Genomic DNA, 19,259 nt, shown 5'->3' with positions numbered 1-19,259 from the left:
GGATCATTCTAGCTTTCTCCCCTTGCTTCTTTTAAAACCTTATTCCATTCATTTACCTAAATACTACCTACCTTTTTACCTAACTGTGCAATTTCAGTATGAATGAATGTATGTGTTAGAACTATGAACCCATAAACCTTTGGGAAAGAAATGCAAAGTAGATTAGACAATTATCTAGAGTTATTTAGGGTGGTACTATTTTTCCTGAATCCCTTCAGTGAGTTTATTTCACACACATGTAAACATTCTGCGTTGTATCCTATGATACATTGAACTCTTCAGTTTTTTTGTTTTTTGTTTTTTTCTTAATTCAGCTCAGTTCAGTTCAATTCATGTGCTCAGTTGTTGCCAACTGTTTGCCACCCCATGGACCACAGCACACCAGGCTTCCCTGTCCATCACAAACTTCCAGAGTTTACTCAAACTTGTGTCCTTCAAGTCGGTGATGCCATCCAACCATCTCATCCTCTGCCATCCCCTTCTCCTCCCTCCTTCAATTTTTCCTAGCATCAGGGTCTTTTTCAATGAGTCAGTTCCTCACATCAGGTGGCCAAAGTGTTGGAGTTTCAGCTTCAGCATCAGTCCTTTCCAATGAACTCTCAGGATTGATCTCCTTTGGATTGACTGGTTGGATCTCCTTGTAGTCCAAGGGACTCTCAAGAGTCTTCTCCAACACCACAGTTCAAAAGCATCAATTCTTTGGTGCTCAGTTTTCTTTTTAGACCAACTCTCAAACTGATACATGACTACTGGAAAAATCATAGCTTTGACTAGATGGACCTCTATTGAAAAAGTCATGTCTAGTCTGTCTAGCTTTCCTTCCAAGGAGCAAGTGTCTCAGTTTCATGACTGCAGTCACCATTTGCAGTGATTTTGGAGTCCCCAAAAATAAAGTCTGACACTATTTCCACTGTTTCCCCATCTATTTGCCATGAAGTGATAGAACCAAATTCCAAAATATTAGTTTTCAGAATTTTGAGTTTAAGCCAACATTTTCACTTCTCTTTCACTTTCATCAAAAGGCTCTTTAGATCATCTTCACTTTCTGCCATAAGAGTGGTGTCATCTGTATATCTGAGGTTATTGATATTTCTCCCAGCAATCTTGATTCCAGCTTGTCTTTCATCCAGCCCAGAATTTTGCATGATGTACTGAGCATATAAGTTAAATAATAAGCAAGGTGACAATATTCAACCTTGACATATACTCCTTTCCCGATTTGGAACCAGTCTGTTCAATTGTTCTAAATTGAACAATTTAGAACCAGTTCTAAATGTTTTTTGATCTGCATACAGATTTCTCAGGAGGAAAGTTACATGGTCTGGTATGCCTATCTCTTTCAGAATTTTCCACAGTCTATTGTGATCCACAGTCAAAGACTTTGACATAGTCAATAAAGCAGAGGTAGATGTTTTTCTAGAACTCTCCTGCTCTTTTGATTATCTAGCAGATGTTGGCAGTTTGACCTCTTTTTCCTCTGGATTTTCTAAATCCAGCTTAAACATCTGGAAGTTCATGGTTCACCTACTGTTGAATCCTGGCTTAGAGAATTTTGAGCATCACTTTGCTAGCATGTGAGATGAGTGTAATCATGTGGTAGTTTGAGCATTTTTTGCCATTGGCTTTCTTAAATTAAAATTCAGCCTGTATTGTAAAGTTCTATAGGTTTTAACAAATGCACTGATTTTTTTTGCACTTTATTTTTCTGTCCCCTCTGATTAAACCTAACTCAATATGGACACAGATTTTCAGTACTGGGTTTAAAATTCATTATTATTTTTTGGGGGAATATCTTTAGTCCACTTAGTCTGTTTTGCTGCCTCCAGTGGAAACTCATATCTGAAGCTAAGCAAAAATTCCTAAAACAATGTTTTCTATGTAGTTATAAACTGGATTGAATAAAATATTTATGCAATTGATAAATCTTAGTAGTAGGAATGTTGAAAAATTTGTAGAAAAGAAAATCCGAATGTTTCTAATAAATAATCTAAGTGTTGATATTGCTGTGGGTTTTGCTCAGTTGACAAGTAGTGTCCAGCTTTTTGTGACCTCATGAACCGAAGCATGCCATGTCTTCCTGTCTCTCACCGTCTTTCAGAGTTTGCTCAAATTCATGCCCATTGAATTGGTGATGCCATCCAACCATCTCATCCTTTGTTTCCCTCTTCTCCTTCTGACTTCTATCTTTACCTGCATCAGGGTCTTTTCCAATGAGTCAGCTGTTCTCATCAAAGTAATTCTGTAGGTATAACTCACCTTAAATAATAAACATATAAAGAAGAAAGCTACGGGAGGTGACAGAATTCCAGTTGAGTTATTTCAAATCCTAAAAGATGATGTGTGAAAATGCTGCACTCAATATGTCAGCAAATTTGGAAAACTCATAAGTGGCCACAGGACTGGAAAAGGTCCATTTTCATTCCAATCCCAAAGAAAGGAGGTGCCAGAGAATGCTAAAACTACTGCATAGTTGCACTCATTTAACACTCTAGCAAAGTACTGCTCAAAATTCTCCAAGCCAAGATTCAAGAATTCTGTGAACATCTGTGAACTTCCAGATGTTCAAGCTGTATTTAGAAAAGGCAGAGAAACCAGAGATCAAATTGCCAATATCCATTGGATCATCAAAAACCAAGACAGTTCCAGGAAAACATCTACTTCTGCTTTATTAACCATGCCAAAGCCTTTGATTTTGTGGATCACAACAAACTGTGGAAAATTCTTAAAGAGATGGGAATAACAGATAACCTGACTTGTCTCCTGAGAAATCTGTATGCAGGTCAGGAAGCAACAGTTAGAATTGGATAGAAAAATAGACTGGTTCCAAATCGGGAAAGGAGTACATCAAGGCAGTATATTGTCACCCTGCTTATATAACATATGCAGAGTACATCATGCAAAATGCTGTGCTGGATGAAGCACAAGCTGGAATCAAGATTGCTGTGATAAATATCAATAGTCTGAGATATGCAGACACACCACACTTATGGCAGAAAGTGAAGAACTAAAGAACCTCTTGATGAAAGTGAAAGAGGAGAGTGAAAAAGTTGGCTTAAAATTCAACATTCAGAAAATTAAGATCATGGCATCTTGTCCCAAAACTTCATGGCAAATAGATAGGGAAACAATAGAAACAGTGACGGATTTTATCTGGGGGTGGTGGTGGGGGGCTTCAAAATCACTGCAGATATTGATTTCAGCCATGAAATTAAAAGACGCTTGCACCTTGGAATAAAAGTTATGACCAACCTAGACAGTATATTAAAAAGCAGAATCATTACTTTGCCAACAATGGTCCATCTAGCCAAAGCTATGGTTTTTCCAGTAGTCATGTATGGATGTGAGTTGGACTATAAAGAAACCTGAGCACTAATGAATTGATGCTTTTGAACTGTGGTGTTGGAGAAGACTCTTGAGAGTCCCTTGGACTTCAAGGAGATCCAAACAGTTTATCTTAAAGGAAATCAATCCTGAATATTCATTGGAAGGACTGATGCTGAAGCTGAAACTCCAGTACTTTGGCTACCTGATTCATAAAACTGACTCACTGGTAAAGACCCTGATGCTGGGAAAGTTGAAGGCAAGAGGGGAAGGGGCCAACAGAGGATGAGGTGATTGAATGGCATCACTGACTCAATGGATATGAATTTGAGTAAGCTCCAGGCATTGATGATGGACATGGAAGCCTGACTTGCAGCAGTCCATGGGGTCACAAAGAGTCAGACACACCTGAGCAACTGAACTGAACTGAACTTGTAAAGTGAGCTTGCTCTTCCTCAAGGTAGCCCTATCTGGACCAATTCCAAACTGGCTTGATCACACTGCTTTCTATTTGTTAATGTCTATCAGCTGAGAGTGTGGTTGGGCCCCTCCACTGGGATGCTTCATCTTTCTCTTAGCATGATAGCTAGTTTCCAAGAGCAAGTGTTCCAAGAAACAAGAACTAGAAGTTACCAGTCTTTAAGACCTAGGTCTAGAAACTGATAAAATTGGTACTTCTACTATTTTACATTGGTCAAAGCAATCACCCAGGGTGATGGGGAAGAGACATGAACTCACTTAAGTGAGAAAAGAATCAACTAATTTGTGGCTATTTTAATCCTTCATAGAAGTCTTCTGTATGTTTCTACTACGTATTTAATTTATTCTTAGATGCATAAAAGATGCTGCTGCTGATATGCAGGAGAGGCAGGAGATGTGGGTTGATCCCTGGGTGGGATCCACTGGAGAAGGGCATACCAACCCACTGCAGTATTCTTGCCTGGAGAATCCCATGGACAGAGAAGTCTGGTGGGCTACAGTCCATAGGTTCATACAGAGTCAGACAAGACTGAAGCACATATTCTGTATAAACTGTTTTATAAATGATTGCTGCTTATATGAAGAACTACAAATGCTTCTTCAAAATGAATTTCACAACATTTGAGGAAGATTAAGAGGTGTAATTTTCTTTTTTAATTAATTAATTAATTTTAATTGGAGGATAATTTCTTTATAGTATTGTGGTGGGTTTTGCCATACATTGAAATGAATAACCCACGGGTGCACATGTGTCTCCCCATCCTGAACCCCCCTCCCAAATCCCTCCCCCCTCCACCCCTCTGGGTTGTCCCAGAGCACCTGCTTTGAGTGCTCTGCTTCGTGCATTGAACTTGAACTGTTCATTTATTTTACATATGGTAATACACATGTTTCAATGCTATTTTCTCAAACCATCTTACCTTTGTCTTCTCCCACAGTCCAAAAGTCTGTTCTTTATATCTGTGTCTCTTTTGCTGCCTTGCATATAGGATCCTAGTTACCGTCTTTCTTAATTCCATATATATGTTTTTAACATACTGTATGAATGTTTCTCTTTCTGACTTACTTCACTATGTATAATAGGCTCCAGTTTCATCAAAGGATCTACAATTTTCAATTGCAAAAAGACGAAGTGGGTCATGAGTATGAAATGTATCCATGATGAGTGTAGTCAATAACTATGCAATATTTTTGTATGGTGACATATGGTAACTAAATTTATCATGTGACCATTTTGAAATGTGTAGCAATATCCAATCATTATGTTGCATAACAGGAACTAACATAGTGTTTTAGTTTCATTATACTTCTAAAACAAACTCATAGAAAAAGAGATCATACCTGTGATTAACAGAGGTGAGAGGATAGTCAAAAAGTAGAAACTTCCAGTTCTAAGATAGATGAGAACAACAGCAAAATACATTATATAACGTACATCATCATAAACGTTACTAACAGTGTATGCTACATATGAAAGTTAATATTGTAAGACTTGATCTCTCAAAGCAAAGAAAATATATTTTTCATATTTTTTTATCTATATGGAATGATGGATGTTCAATAAATTTATTGTGGTAATCATTTCATAATGTATGTAAGTCAAATCATTATGCTATATCAGTTCAGTTCAGTCACTCAATTGTGTCTGACTCTGTCGGACACGACTGAGCAACTGAACTGAACTAAACTGAACTTTACAACCCCATGGACTGCAGCACGCCAGGCTGCCCTGTCCAACACCAACTCCTGGAACTTGCTCCAACTCATGTCCTTCGAATCGGTGATGCCATCCAACCATCCCATCCTCTGTCACCCGCTTTAAATATGCTGTATACCTTAAAATATACAGTGCTTATGTCAATTACATATCAATAAAACTGGAAGAAAAATATGATTTGCTGTCAATTACTATGATAGGTATATTTGTTAATTTGAATGGTTTTCTTGTACATTCCTTTTATATTTTAATGCATAGGATAACGCCATCTTTAAATAATATGAATTTTGTCTTCTTTTTCATTCTTCATATATATTTATTTAGCTGTATAAGAATACATGTGCTCCATTTAAGCTATCATTATCTAAATCAAAGTCATAATGGAGATTTATTTCGCTGATTCAGATCCCAGGAACATTGTTAACATAAGCTCTGAGAGTTGGCAAGTTTCCTTTCTTATCTCAGGGAAAAACTTTGATATTTCATCGTTAAGAATCAAGTTTTCTTTTTCAGAGAAAACTTTTATGAGATTAAGGACATTTTCTTTACTTGCTAGTTTTTAAGACTTTTTATTAAGAAAGGAAGGGGAAGAGGGGAGGGATAAATTGGGAGATTGGGATGGACACATACACACTATCATAAATAAGATAGATAACTAATAAAGTCTTATTGATAGCACAGGGAACTCTACACAACACTCTGTAATGACCTATATGTGAAAAGGATCTAAAAAGGGGTCAACATATATACATGTATAACTGATTCACTTTGCTATAAACCTGAAACTAACTTAACATTGCAAATCAACTACACTCCAATACAAATTTTAAAAAATGAACAGATGTCACACTGGTCGTATCTTAGGACATTTTTTGTTTTAATAATTGATTATTGATTTTTTACATGTTGGTACAAATGTTGTTGTTCAGTCACTAAGTCATGTCTCATGCTTTGTGACATTATGGATTGCAACATTCCATTTCCTTCATTATCACCCAGTGTTTGCTCAGTCATGTCCACTGAGTAGGTGAAGATAGTCAACCATCTCAAACTATGCCACTCCTTCTCCTTTTGCTTTCAATATTTCCCAGCATCAGGGTCTTTTCCAGTGAGTCAGCTCTTCACAACATGTGATCAAAGTTTTGGAGCTTCTGCATCAGTCCTTCCAATGAATATTCAGGACTGATTTCCTTTAGGATTGACTGGTTGAATCTCCTTGCAGTCCAAGGGACTCTCAAGAGTCTTCTCCAACACCACAGTTCAAAAGAATCAATTCTTTGGCACTCAGATTTCTTTTTGGTCCACCTCTCACATCCATATGTGACTACTGGAAAAAACATAGCTTTGACTATACAGAACCTTGTTGGCTAAGTAATGTCTGCTTTTTAATACACTACATTGGTTTGTCATAGTTTTCCTTTAGTTTTTTTATTTTCTCATTTTAAATTTCTGTAGACAATTTCAAGCAAACTTACATAGTCTTCTGTATTAATGAATAGTTATGAAAAACACCTTTCATAACCTCTCTAAGAACTAAACTCAAGATAGAGCACTTTCTTTGTAGTCCTTTCTTTGGAATATTTTGCCTCTATTTCATAGTATTCTAGTAAAGCATATCCCATTTTACATTCTGTTTTCATGGAGCACTTTTTATATAAGAGCTTTACTCTCTGAAAGCTGAGACATAGAAACATAAGACACAGGATATAGAATTTCTAGGCAATCTCCAGGCATCGAATTTCTGTTTTTCTTTAAACATCTGAAAATTTCTAGTTATCTTATTCTTTCTCTTTCCTTAACCTCAAATAATTTTGCTTACTTTCTTGGAAGTCATCTATTTTTTCAAACATGTGTTTACTATTATTATATCTAAAATATTTAGCTCTGTTTTTGAAGAGAGATTTTCAGCATCTCTACTTTGCATATATCTCAAAGAAGAAAACATGTGGTTTCCTGCTTCCTTTCTGATCCTATACGTCAATTTCCACCACATTCTTTTTTCCCCTCACCATGTTTGTTTCTTATTCTCTCTTTTTCAAGTTACTGCTGTTTCAAATGTCTGGTTATACTTGGATGAAAGTTTTGTGTGAATATATCAAGTATATCAAAGTGATGGGCCTCATTGTAGTGTGTTTAGTTGAGCTACTTCCTTGAAGGAATCACAGCTGTCAATAAAATAGGTTTTTCTTGTTGGACTCATTAACGTCCATTGACTGGAACACTTCAATACTTTTCTGGGAGGTACTAGCTTGACCCTTTTTTCAGCATTTTGAAAGCATGTGTGTACACACACACATACATACACACACATACATACACACACAAACACACACACACACTTTACCAAGTCCATTTCTTCCAACCTTTGGATTAGATGTTCTTAGACAAGAGTTTAAAATGATCAAAATGAACTTTCTCTCTCTCTTTTTTTTTGTCTTCTAGTTCTATGATATAAATTCTAAATCTAGAATTAAAAAATCACTGTGTTCTAGAAGACCTTAAAGTACCGTTTATTTCTTAAACTGAAAGAAATTTTTTTTTTCTGGAAATGCATACATTCATAGATTAATATACTACTGCTGTTGAATAGAGAGGATTAAAATCTCATTTGCTGCCAAAGCAGAACAGATAGATGTACATGTGGCTATGGCTAGTTGCTTTTTCTCATCCCTCATTAAATATTTTCTTTACTATAAAGATGGCATCCCTCTGCAGCTGCTTCTGCTAAGTCGCTTCAGTCGTGTGTGACTCTGTGCGACCCCATAGATGGCAGCCCATCAGGCTCCACCTTCCCTGGGATTCTCCAGACAAGAATACTGAAGTGAGTTGCTATTTCCTTCTCCAATGCATGAAAGTGCAAAGTGAAAGTAAAATCGCTCAGCTGTTTCCGACTCTTAGTGACCACAAGGACTGCAACCTACCAGGCTCCTCTGTCCATGGGATTTTCCAGGCAAAAGTCCTGCAGTGGGTTGCCATTGCCTTTTCCTACAGATGATATCCTCAGTCAGTTCAGTTCTGTTCAGTCGCTCAGTCGTGTACGACTCTTTGTGACCCCATGAATCGCAGCACACCAGGCCTCCCTGTCCATCACCAACTCCCAGAGTTCACCCAAACTCAGTGCATCAAGTCAGTGATTCCATCCAGCCATCTCATCCTCTGTCGTCCCCTTCTCTTCCTGCCCACAATCCCTCCCAGCATCAGGGTCTTTTCCAATGAGTCAACTCTTCACATGAGGTGGCAGCTATAGTTAAAAAAAATTTGTAAAAGAAAAATATTGGCTCCATAAATGATCTGTAGACTAAAAACCTATTGATAGCAATTTTTAATGATTATTACCAAGTATTTTATGAATTTTGTAACTGATCTCATTAGCACACTGTTTCATTCTTGAATGTAAAGATGATTGTGTAGGCCTTTGGTGGACACATATTATTATAGTTAAGTGTTTTAGTTTTTATTTGTTTCTTGAGGAACAGGTTGACAATGAGGCACCATCTCTTTTATCACAATAATTGACATTCCATATAAGAATGGGAGTCCATTAAGCTTCAGTATTTCTTAAGCTAAACATTGCACTTAAATCAATTTCTTATATGATACTTATTCCTCTTTCTCCTGTACATTATTGTTTGTCTCTGTTCATACAACAAAAGTCTATTTCTTTACTTCTTTAGAGCCTATATCCTGTTCACTTTTTCCAATGAAATTTTATATACCTGTTTTCAGTTCACAGCACAATTGCAGGAACATACTTAAGCTTCCTGTTTATAAGGCTGATACACTCTCATGTAGTGAGTGTTGCTGAAGTAGCTGGACCACCAGATATTTGCAGAGTTCTGGGCTAAAGAAAATCTCCCTCTAAATTTTAAAGTGATTTTAAAAGGGCATACTTAGGATGAATTTCTGATTACTTGGAAGAGATTCCTACTCTTTTGAAATTCCTCAAACGTATTCCATACTTGCAACATTTGTTTTCCATGCATCTCATTTCTATAACTTATGTTTTAATAATCACAAGGACAAGCAAGCATCATGACCTATTAAGTCCTATGATTTCTATCTTTTACACTTTTTTTTTTTTTTATTCTCTTCCAGGGCCATCTGTGGCCCGTGACGCCCAGGCCCAGGAGGAGGAGGAGGAGGACAGCGAGGAGGAGGCGGTGGCGACGGTGCCCAATGCTCACATAGCCACAGCTTCCCCCCAATTTTTTACACATTTTCTTATAGCGAGTCTGACCTGTGTAGGTATGCTCAGTACATGTAGACTGAACACATTCAATAGTGAAAGCTTTTTGATAAGGATTATGCAAGGTAGGTTGGCTTGAAGCTCAACATTCAGAAAACAAAGATCATGGCATTTGGTCCCATCACTTCATGGGAAATAGATGGAAAAACAGGGGAAATAGATGGAAAAACAGTGGAAACAGTGTCAGACTTTATTTTTGGGGGCTCCAAAATCACTGCAGATGCTGATTGCAGCCATGAAATTAAAAGACGCTTACTCTTTCGAAGGAAAGTTATGACCAACCTTGATAGTATATTAAAAAGCAGAGACATTACTTTGCCAACAAAGGTCCATCTAGTCAAGGCTATGGTTTTTCCCGTGGTCATGTATGGTTGTGAGAGTTGGACTGTGAAGAAAGCTGATCGCTGAAGAATTGATGCTTTTGAACAGTGGTGCTGGAGAAGACTCTTGAGAGTCCCTTTGACTGCAAGGAGATCCAACCAGTCCATCCTAAAGGAGATCAATCCTGGGTGTTCATTGGAAGGACTGATGCTGAAGCTGAAACTCCAATACTTTGGCCACCTCATGCGGCGAGTTGACTCACTGGAAAAGACTCTGATGCTGGGAAAGGTTGGGGGCGGGAGGAGAAGGGGACGACAGAGAATGAGATGGCTGGATGGCATCACCGACTCTGTGGATATGAGTTTGAGTGAACTCCGGGAGTTGGTGATGGACAGAGAGGCCTGGCGTGCTGTGATTCATGGGGTCGCGGAGAGTCGGACACGACTGAGCGACTGAACTGAACTGAACTAATGCAAGGTACTTCAATTATAAAGATATGTTGGTTGTTACTGAACTCACAAGTACTCTGTTCTTTCTCTGCTTGTTCACACTTTTCAATGTTCTAAATTAATGTTTGCTACAGTTCCATCTCCACTGCTGACATCTTGCTTGACCTGATTCTCTGGCTGCCGGTTAAGTTTCATAATCTATGATTTACTTATATCTCCAGTTAATACTTGTAGTGATTATTTAGAATTATTGACTTTTTATATTGCATCATGGACTTTTACAGATTTCCCAGGTGACTCGAGCAGTAAAGACCCTGCCTGTCAGTTCAGGAGACATAATGGAAGCAAGTTTGATCCCTTGCTTAGGAAGATCCCCTGGAGAAAGAAATGGCAAGCCAATCCAGTATTCTTGCCTAGAGAATCCCATGGACAGCTGGCAGGCTACAGTCCAGAGGTCACGCAGAGTCAGACACAACTGAAGCGACTTAGCATGAATGCATGTTCATGGACTTTTACCTAGGAGCTACCCTCAGTTCAATTAGTACTAATACACACCCCAAGTATAATGTTTTCTTTTTTCTTTCTTTATTTTAAAAATTTATTCATTTTAATTGGAGGCTAATTACTTTATAATATTGTTTTGCCATACATTGACATGAATCTGCCCCAGGTGTACATGTGTTCCCCATCTTGAACCCCCCTCCTACCTTCCTCCACATCCCATCCCTCTGGGTCATCCCAGTGCACCAGCCCCGAACATCCTGTATCATGCATCCAACCTGGACTGGCGATTCTTTTCATATATGATAATACACATGTTTCAATGCCATTCTCCCAAATCATCCCACCCTCATCCTCTCCCACAGAGTCCAAAAGACTGTTGTATACATCTGTGTCTCTTTTGCTGTCTTGTATACATTTTTAAGGGAAAATAACCCTGTTTTCTGAATTTAAATTATTCACTGGTTTACCAGGAAAAATTAGTAACAGAATTTGTGCACTCAAAGAATGCAATTTACTTTTTCATCCAAAAGGAGTTTCATAACTAGTGGCCTACTACAGATGTACATTTCATCAATGTTCAGTTCAGTTCAGTTCAGTCGCTCAGTCGTGTCCGACTCTTAGCGACCCCATGAACCACAGCACAACAGGCCTCCCTGTCCATCACCAACTCCCGGAGTTCACTCAAACTCATGTCCATCGAGTCGGTGATGCCACCCAGCCACCTCATTCTCTGTTGTCCCCTTCTCCTCCCGCCCCCAACCTTTCCCAGCATCAGAGTCTTTTCCAGTGAGTCAACTTGTCGCATGAGGTGGCCAAAGTATTGGAGTTTCAGCTTTAGCATCAGTCCTTTCAATGAACACCCAGGACTGATCTCCTTTAGGATGGACTGGTTGGATCTCCTTGCAGTCCAAGGGACTCTCAAGAGTCTTCTCCAGCACCACAGTTCAAAAGCCTCAATTCTTCGGCGATCAGCTTTCTTCACAGTCCAACTCTCACATCCATACATGACCACGGGAAAAACGATAACCTTGACTAGACAGACCTTGTTGGCAAAGTAATGTCTCTGCTTTTTAATATGCTATCTAAGTTGGTCATAATTTTCCTTCCAAGGAGTAAGCGTCTTTTAATTCCATGGCTGCAATCAGCATCTGCAGTGATTTTGGAGCCCAAAAAAAGAAAGTCTGACAGTGTTTCCACAGTTTCCCCATTTATTTCCCATGAAGTGATGAGACCAGATGCCATGATCTTTGTTTTCTGAATGTTGAGTTTTAAGCCAACTTTTTCACTCTCCTGTTTCACTTTCATAAAGAGGATTTTTAGTTCCTCTTCACTTTCTGTCATAAGGGTGGTGTCAGCTGCATATCTGATGTTATGGACATTTCTCTGAGCAATCTTGATTCCAGCTTGTGCTTCTTCCAGCCCAGCGCTCCTCATGATGTACTCTGCATATAAGTTAAATAAGCAGGGTGACAATACAAAGCCTTGACATACTCCTTTTACTATATGGAACCAGTCTGTTGTTCCATATGCAGTTGTAACTGTTGCTTCCTGACTGGCATATAGGTTTCTCAAGAGGCAGGTCAGGTGGTCTGGTTCCCATCTCTTTCAGAATTTTCCACAGTTTATTGTGATTCACACAGTCAAAGGCTTTGGCATAGTCAATGAAGCAGAAATTGATGTTTTTCTGGAACTCTCTTGCTTTTTCCATGATCCAGCAGATGTTGGCAATTTGATTTCTGGTTCCTCTGTCTTTTCTAAAACCTGCTTGAACATCTGGAAGTTCATGGTTCACGTATTGCTGAAGCCTGGCTTGGAGTATTTTTAGCATTACTCTACTAGCATGTGAGATGAGTGCTATTGTGCAGTAGTTTTTGCATTCTTTGGCATTGCCTTTCTTTCAGATTGGAATGAAAACTGACCTTTTCCAGTCCTGTGACCACTGCTGAGTTTTCCAAATGTGCTGGCACATTGAGTGCAGCACTTTCACAGCATCATCTTTCCCGATTTGAAATAGCTCAACTAGAAGTCCATCACCTCCACTAGCTTTTTTCTTAGTGATGCTTTTTAAGGTCCACTTGACTTCACATTTCAGGATGTCTGGCTCTAGGTGAGTGATCACACCATCATGATTATCTTGGTCGAGAAGATCTTTTTTGTACAGTTCTTCTTTTTATTCTTGCCACCTCTTCTTAATATCTTCTGCTTCTGTTTGGTCCATACCATTTCTGTCCTTTATCGAGCCCATCTTTGCATGAAATGTTCCCTTGGTATCTCTAATTTTCTTGAAGCGATCTCTTACCTTTCCTATTCTGTTGTTTTCCTCTATTTCTTTGCATCGATCACTGAGGAAGGCTTTCTTATCTCTCCTTGCTATTCTATGGTACTCTGCATTCAGATTCTTATATCTTTCCTTTTCTCCTTTGCTTTTCACGTCTCTTCTTTTCACAGCTATTTGTAAGGCCTCCCCAGATAGCCAGTTTGCTATTCTGCATTTCTTTTCCATGGGGATGGTCTTGATCCCTGTCTCCTCTACAATGTCACGAACCTCTGTCCATAGTTCTTCAGGCACTCTGTCTATCAGATCTAATACCTTGAATCTATTTCTCCCTTCCACTGTATAGTCGGAAGGGATTTGATCTAGTTCCTACATGAATGGTCTAGTGGTTTTCCCTACTTTCTTCAATTTAAGTCTGAATTTTGCAATAAGGAGTTCATGATCTGAGCCACAGTCAGCTCCCAGTCTTGATTTTGCTGACTGCATAGAGCTTCTTCATCTTTGTCTGCAAAGAATATAATCAATCTGATTTCGGTATTGACCATTTGGTGATGTCCATGTGAAGAGTCTTCTCTTGTGTTGTTGGAAGAGGGTGTTTTTTTATGACCAGTGCGTTCTCTTGGCACAACCTATTAACATTTGCCCCGCTTCATTTCATACTCCAAGGCCAAATTTCCCTGTTATTCCAGGTGTTTCTTGACTTCCTACTTTTGCATTCCAGTCCCCTATAATGAAAAGGACATCTTTTTTGGTTGTTAGTTCTAAAAGGTCTTGTAGGTCTTCACAGAACCATTCAACTTTGGCTTCTTCAGCATTACTGGTTGGGGCATAGGCTTGGATTACTGTTATATTGAATGATTTGCCTTGGACACGAACAGAAATCATTCTGTTGTTTTTGAGATTGCATCCAAGTACTGCATTTTGGACACTTTTTGTTGACCATGATGGCTACTCCATTTCTTCTAAGGGATTTCTGCCCACAGTAGTAGATATAATGGTCATCTGAGTTAAATTTACCCATTCCAGTCCATTTTAGGTCACTCATTCCTAGAATGTCAACATTCAAAATTGTGTTGCCTATATTCAAGTGAGTTTTTGGATTATATCGGTGATTCTAATTTTTTTTTTTCTTTATTGTGGAAGTGACTCTGAAATTTTAGTAAATGTTGGAAAACAAGGCTGAAAACATAGATGCCAGATAGTTAACTTATTTGCCATGAAAAACAATGTAACACATCTTGAAAGCACCCAGGACAGTTAAAAGAAGTGGTGTCATATGAAATCACTTTATGGGAGTAGGAGAAGGGGACAGTACAGTGAAAGTTTTAGTTGTTGCATATAGATTTATCTGCATAGACTTTTTATTTATCCAGATTGATAAGAATGCACTAAAAACAGGTTTAATTAAAAATATTCATAAATTAATGCTAACATATCTTGCATTGAACTCATAATATATATATTTTTTTAAATTGTTATACTTGGACATCTTAAGGAGACTTTTCCTCATTGATGCTTTAGGAGGTGAGATAATCATTTACACTTGCTTTATCTTCAGGACTATTCTTAAATAATTATACACTGAGGGTGAATTGGAAACAAAGCACAATCCTGTGGAAAATATTAGGCAAAGAGAAACAGATACCGTGTTAAAAAATATCCTTGTGTATTGTACTTTTATTTAATATTATTTAAATTAATTTATTTTGAATCTTAATCTGACTGTTTTATATTCACAATATTTGTCTTTTTGAGGACACTTCACAGTCTGCTATATTAAATATTTATAATATTTTCTCTTTATATGAATCCAAATTTTCACCATTCCTCTTCTCACTTATTTTACAAATGAAACTGCATGACTGATCTGTAGCATTTTTTGAGAAGAAAAATGACTTGACATACAGCAGGAATATGCTCACCTGACAAGTCATCAGTCTAAAGTCTCCATTAGCTCAATCAGAAAATTGCTATACAGTAAAAAAACAACAACAACAACAAAAAAAAAGTAGGAGAGCTTGGAGTCTATTACTCCCCTGTCTATAGTTTGACAGACTTACAGAAAAAATAATCTCAATTTTTCTCAGAGTCCTATAATATTCAAGGAAAGGAGGGAAAGACTGTGTTCCCCTGAACTCAGTAATAAAAGGTAACATTTCCAGAAGTGTCAAGGTTTAAGTTGTAGTTTCCAAAGTCAATCGACAATCTATAGATCATTCTTAGGATTAGGAATGATTGGTGCAATAACATAAATATGGTGGCTCAGGGATAAAGGGGAAGTAATTCAATAACTATATTGAGGTCATGAATAATGAAATAGTAGCAAGTGGATTTATTTTTTTTTTTTTGGTAGAGTTTTTCAGTGGGATCTTCTATCTGTGTTGCTATACACTACACTGAGAAGGTAAAATGTGGAGGGAACAGAATTGGTTATCAGTTTCAGAAAACTAATAATGTGGCATCAGAGTTCATTTTGCTTTACTCTCTCTATAAGCTATGCAACGTTTTATCCCACTTCTCCAGGCAAGAAAACAATTTATCAAAAATTAGATTGTTGGTCTGTGTATTAGGTAATCACCATTAGCCCTTCAGTGAGGCCTCCAACTTTTGAATTTTTTGTTTTTTGCCTTTAAAGATTATTTCTTTACTTAGCTATTTTTATTGAAATATAGTTGATCTACAATATTATATTATTTTCAACTGTACAATATTGTGATTCAGTATTTTTGTAGAGTATCTTCATTAAAAGTCATTAGAGGATAATTGCAGCAGTTCCCTCTGCCATACAATATATCCTTGTGGTTTATCTATTTCAGGCATAGTAGTTTGTACTTTCATATTCCATTAACTTGACCCTCCCCACTTCCCACTCCTCTCTGGTAACTATTAGCTTCTTTTCTATATCTGTGAAGCTGTTTCTGTTTTGTTATATAATTTCTTTGTGTTATTTTTTAGTTTCCAAGTGTAAATGATATTATACAGTATTTTTATTTCTTTAACTTATTTCACTAAGCATAATATTCTCTAGATTCATCCACATTCCTGCAAATAGCAGATTTCCATTTTTATAGCTAGTTAATAATCCATTGCATATATCTATATATAATTTATATGTTTTTTTTATTAATCCATCTGATTATAGATACTTAGATTGCTTCCATATCTTGGCTATTATAAATAGTGCTTCTATAAACATTAGGGTACGTGTACTTTTTGAATTAGTGTTTTCATTTTTCTGGTTATATATCCAGGAGTAGAAGCGCTGGATCATATGGCAGTTATATTCTTAGTTTGTTTAGGAACCATCCTATGTTTTCCATACTGACAGCACCAATTTACATTCCCACAAAGTGTGCAATGTTGACTTTTCTACATAATATTACCGACATTTGTTATCTGTAGATATTTTCTCAATGGCAGCCATTCTGACTGATGTGAGGAGATATCACATTGGGGATTTGGTTTGCATTTTGCTAACAATTAAGAATGCTGATAATATTTTCCTGTGCCTGTTTGCCACCTATATGTCTTATTTGGAAAAAAAAAAAATCTCTATTCAAGTTATTTGCTCATTTTTATTTATTTTTTTCATATTGTGTTGTATGAACTTTTCACATATTTTGATTATTAATCTCTAGTCAGTTACAGGGCTTCCCTGATAGCTCAGTTGGTAAAGAATCTGCCTGTAATGCAGGAGACTGTGGTTTGATTCCGGGGATGTTAAGATCCCCTGGAGAAGGGATAGACTATCCACTCCAATATTCTTGGGCTTCCCTTGTGGCTCAGCTGGTAAAGAATCTGCCTGCAATGCGGGAGACCTGGGTTCAATACCTGGGTTGGAAAGTTCCCCTGGAGAAGGGAAAGGGTACCCACTCCAACAATCTGGCTTGGAGAATTCCATGGGCTGTACAGTCCATTGGGTCCCAAAGAGTTGGACATGACTGAGTGACTTTCACTTTTCAGTAAAGATTATCACTTGCAAACATTTGCTCCCACTCTATAGGTTGTCTTTTCATTTTGTGGATGGTTTGCTTTGCTGTTCAAAGTTTAATTAGCTTTAATTAGGCTTAAACTTATCAGTTTTATTAGGTCCCATTGTTTATTTTTTACTTTTATTTAATTTAACTTAAAAGACAGATCCAAAAAATATCGCTACAATTCATGTCAAAACATGTTCTGGGTATGTTCTCTTTTAGGAATTTTATGGTTTGAAATTTTACCCATAAGTATTTATTTATTTATTTTTTAATGATATGGAGAACTGTTCTAATTGTATTGTTTTACATGCAGCTCTTCAGTTCTCCCCACTTGTGGAAGAGACTGTCTTTTCTCCTTGCATATTCTTGCTTCAATTTTGTACATTAATTGGCCAAACCCTCCAACTTTGCTCTTCATAAGATTTGATTTGGCTATTTGGGGTTTTTGTGGTTACGTACAAATTGTAGAACATTTTTTTTCTCTATTTCTGTTTGAAAATAATAGAAATTTTGATAATAGTTGAATTAAATCTACTAATGGCTTTGGTTTTATGAACATTTTAATTCTGATCCACGAACACAGGATATCTTTCCATTTGTTTGTGTTTTCTTCAATTTCTTTCCATTTCTCTTGATGAGGGTGAAAGAGAAGAGTGAAAAAGCTGGCTTAAACTCAACATTAGAAAACTAAGATCATAGCATTCGGTTCCGTCATTTCATGGCAAATAAAGAGTGAAAAGGTGGAAACAGTAAGAAATTTTATTTTGGGGGGCTCCAAAATTAGTGGATGGTGACTGCAGCCTTGAAATTATAAGATGCTTGCTCCTTGGAAGGAAAGCTATGACAAAGCCAAACAGCATATTAAAAAGCAAAGACATTAATTTATTTACAAAGATCCATATAGCCAAAACTGTGGTTTTTCAATTATTCATGTATGAGTATGACTGCTGGACTATAAAGAAGGCTGCTGCTGCTGCTGCTTCTGCTGCTGCTGAGTCACTTCAGTCATGTCCGACTCTGTGTGACCCCATAGACGGAAGCCCACCAAGCTCCCCCGTCCCTGGGATTCTCCAGGCAAGAACACTGGAGTGGGTTGCCATTTCCTTTTCCAATGTGTGAAAGTGAAAAGTGAAAATGAAGTCGCTCAGTTGTGTCCGACCCTTAGCGACCCCAAGGACTGCAGCCTACCAGGCTCCTCCATCCATGGGATTTTTTTAGGCAAGAGTACTGGAGTGGCTTGCCATTGCCTTCTCCATAAAGAAGGCTGAGTGCTGAAGAATTGATGTTTTCAAATTGTGGCACTACAGAAGACTCTTGAAGGTCCCTTGGACTGCAAGGAGATAAAACCAGTCAATCCTAAAGGAAATCAACCCTGAATATGCATTGGAAGGACAGATGCTGAAGCTCCAATTCTTTGGCCACCTGATGTGAAAGGTTGACTCATTGGAAAAGACCCTGATACTGGGAAAGATTAAGGGCAAGAGGAGAAGGGGTCAACAGAAAATGAGATGGTTTCATGGCATCCCCAACTCAATGGACATGAATTTGAGCAAACTCTGGTAGATAGTGAAGGACAGGGGAGCCTAATGTGCTGCAGCCAATGGGGTCTCAAAGAGTCTAACATGAATTAGTGACTGAACAAGAACAAAATGTCCTGAACCACTTAATGCTCTTCTGATGAAAATTTGAAAACGCAGAATGAATCATAACTTGAGAGAAAAAAAACTGCAATTAATTTCACTTTTAATAGGGAAAAATGTCTGTTGATGGTGATATTAATAGATTAATATATACTATAATACAATTGTTGTAAGCATTACCATTCTAGATGCTAATATAACATCTACTTTATATATAGTACCCTTAGAGAAGGAGTGTGATTCAAAACTTAAGCAGAAGTAATAAATTCTATACATGAAGTCAATCTAGGAAACATTTAGTAAGTTGCTGATGTGATAATATCAAATCT

The sequence above is a fragment of the Moschus berezovskii genome, chromosome 14 (genome assembly GCF_049115385.1).
Source record: "Moschus berezovskii isolate FMDL1 chromosome 14, NW_MosBer_1.0, whole genome shotgun sequence".
In the NCBI taxonomy this organism is placed as follows: Eukaryota; Metazoa; Chordata; class Mammalia; order Artiodactyla; family Moschidae; genus Moschus; species Moschus berezovskii.
Note: the sequence above shows the minus strand (reverse complement) of the source record.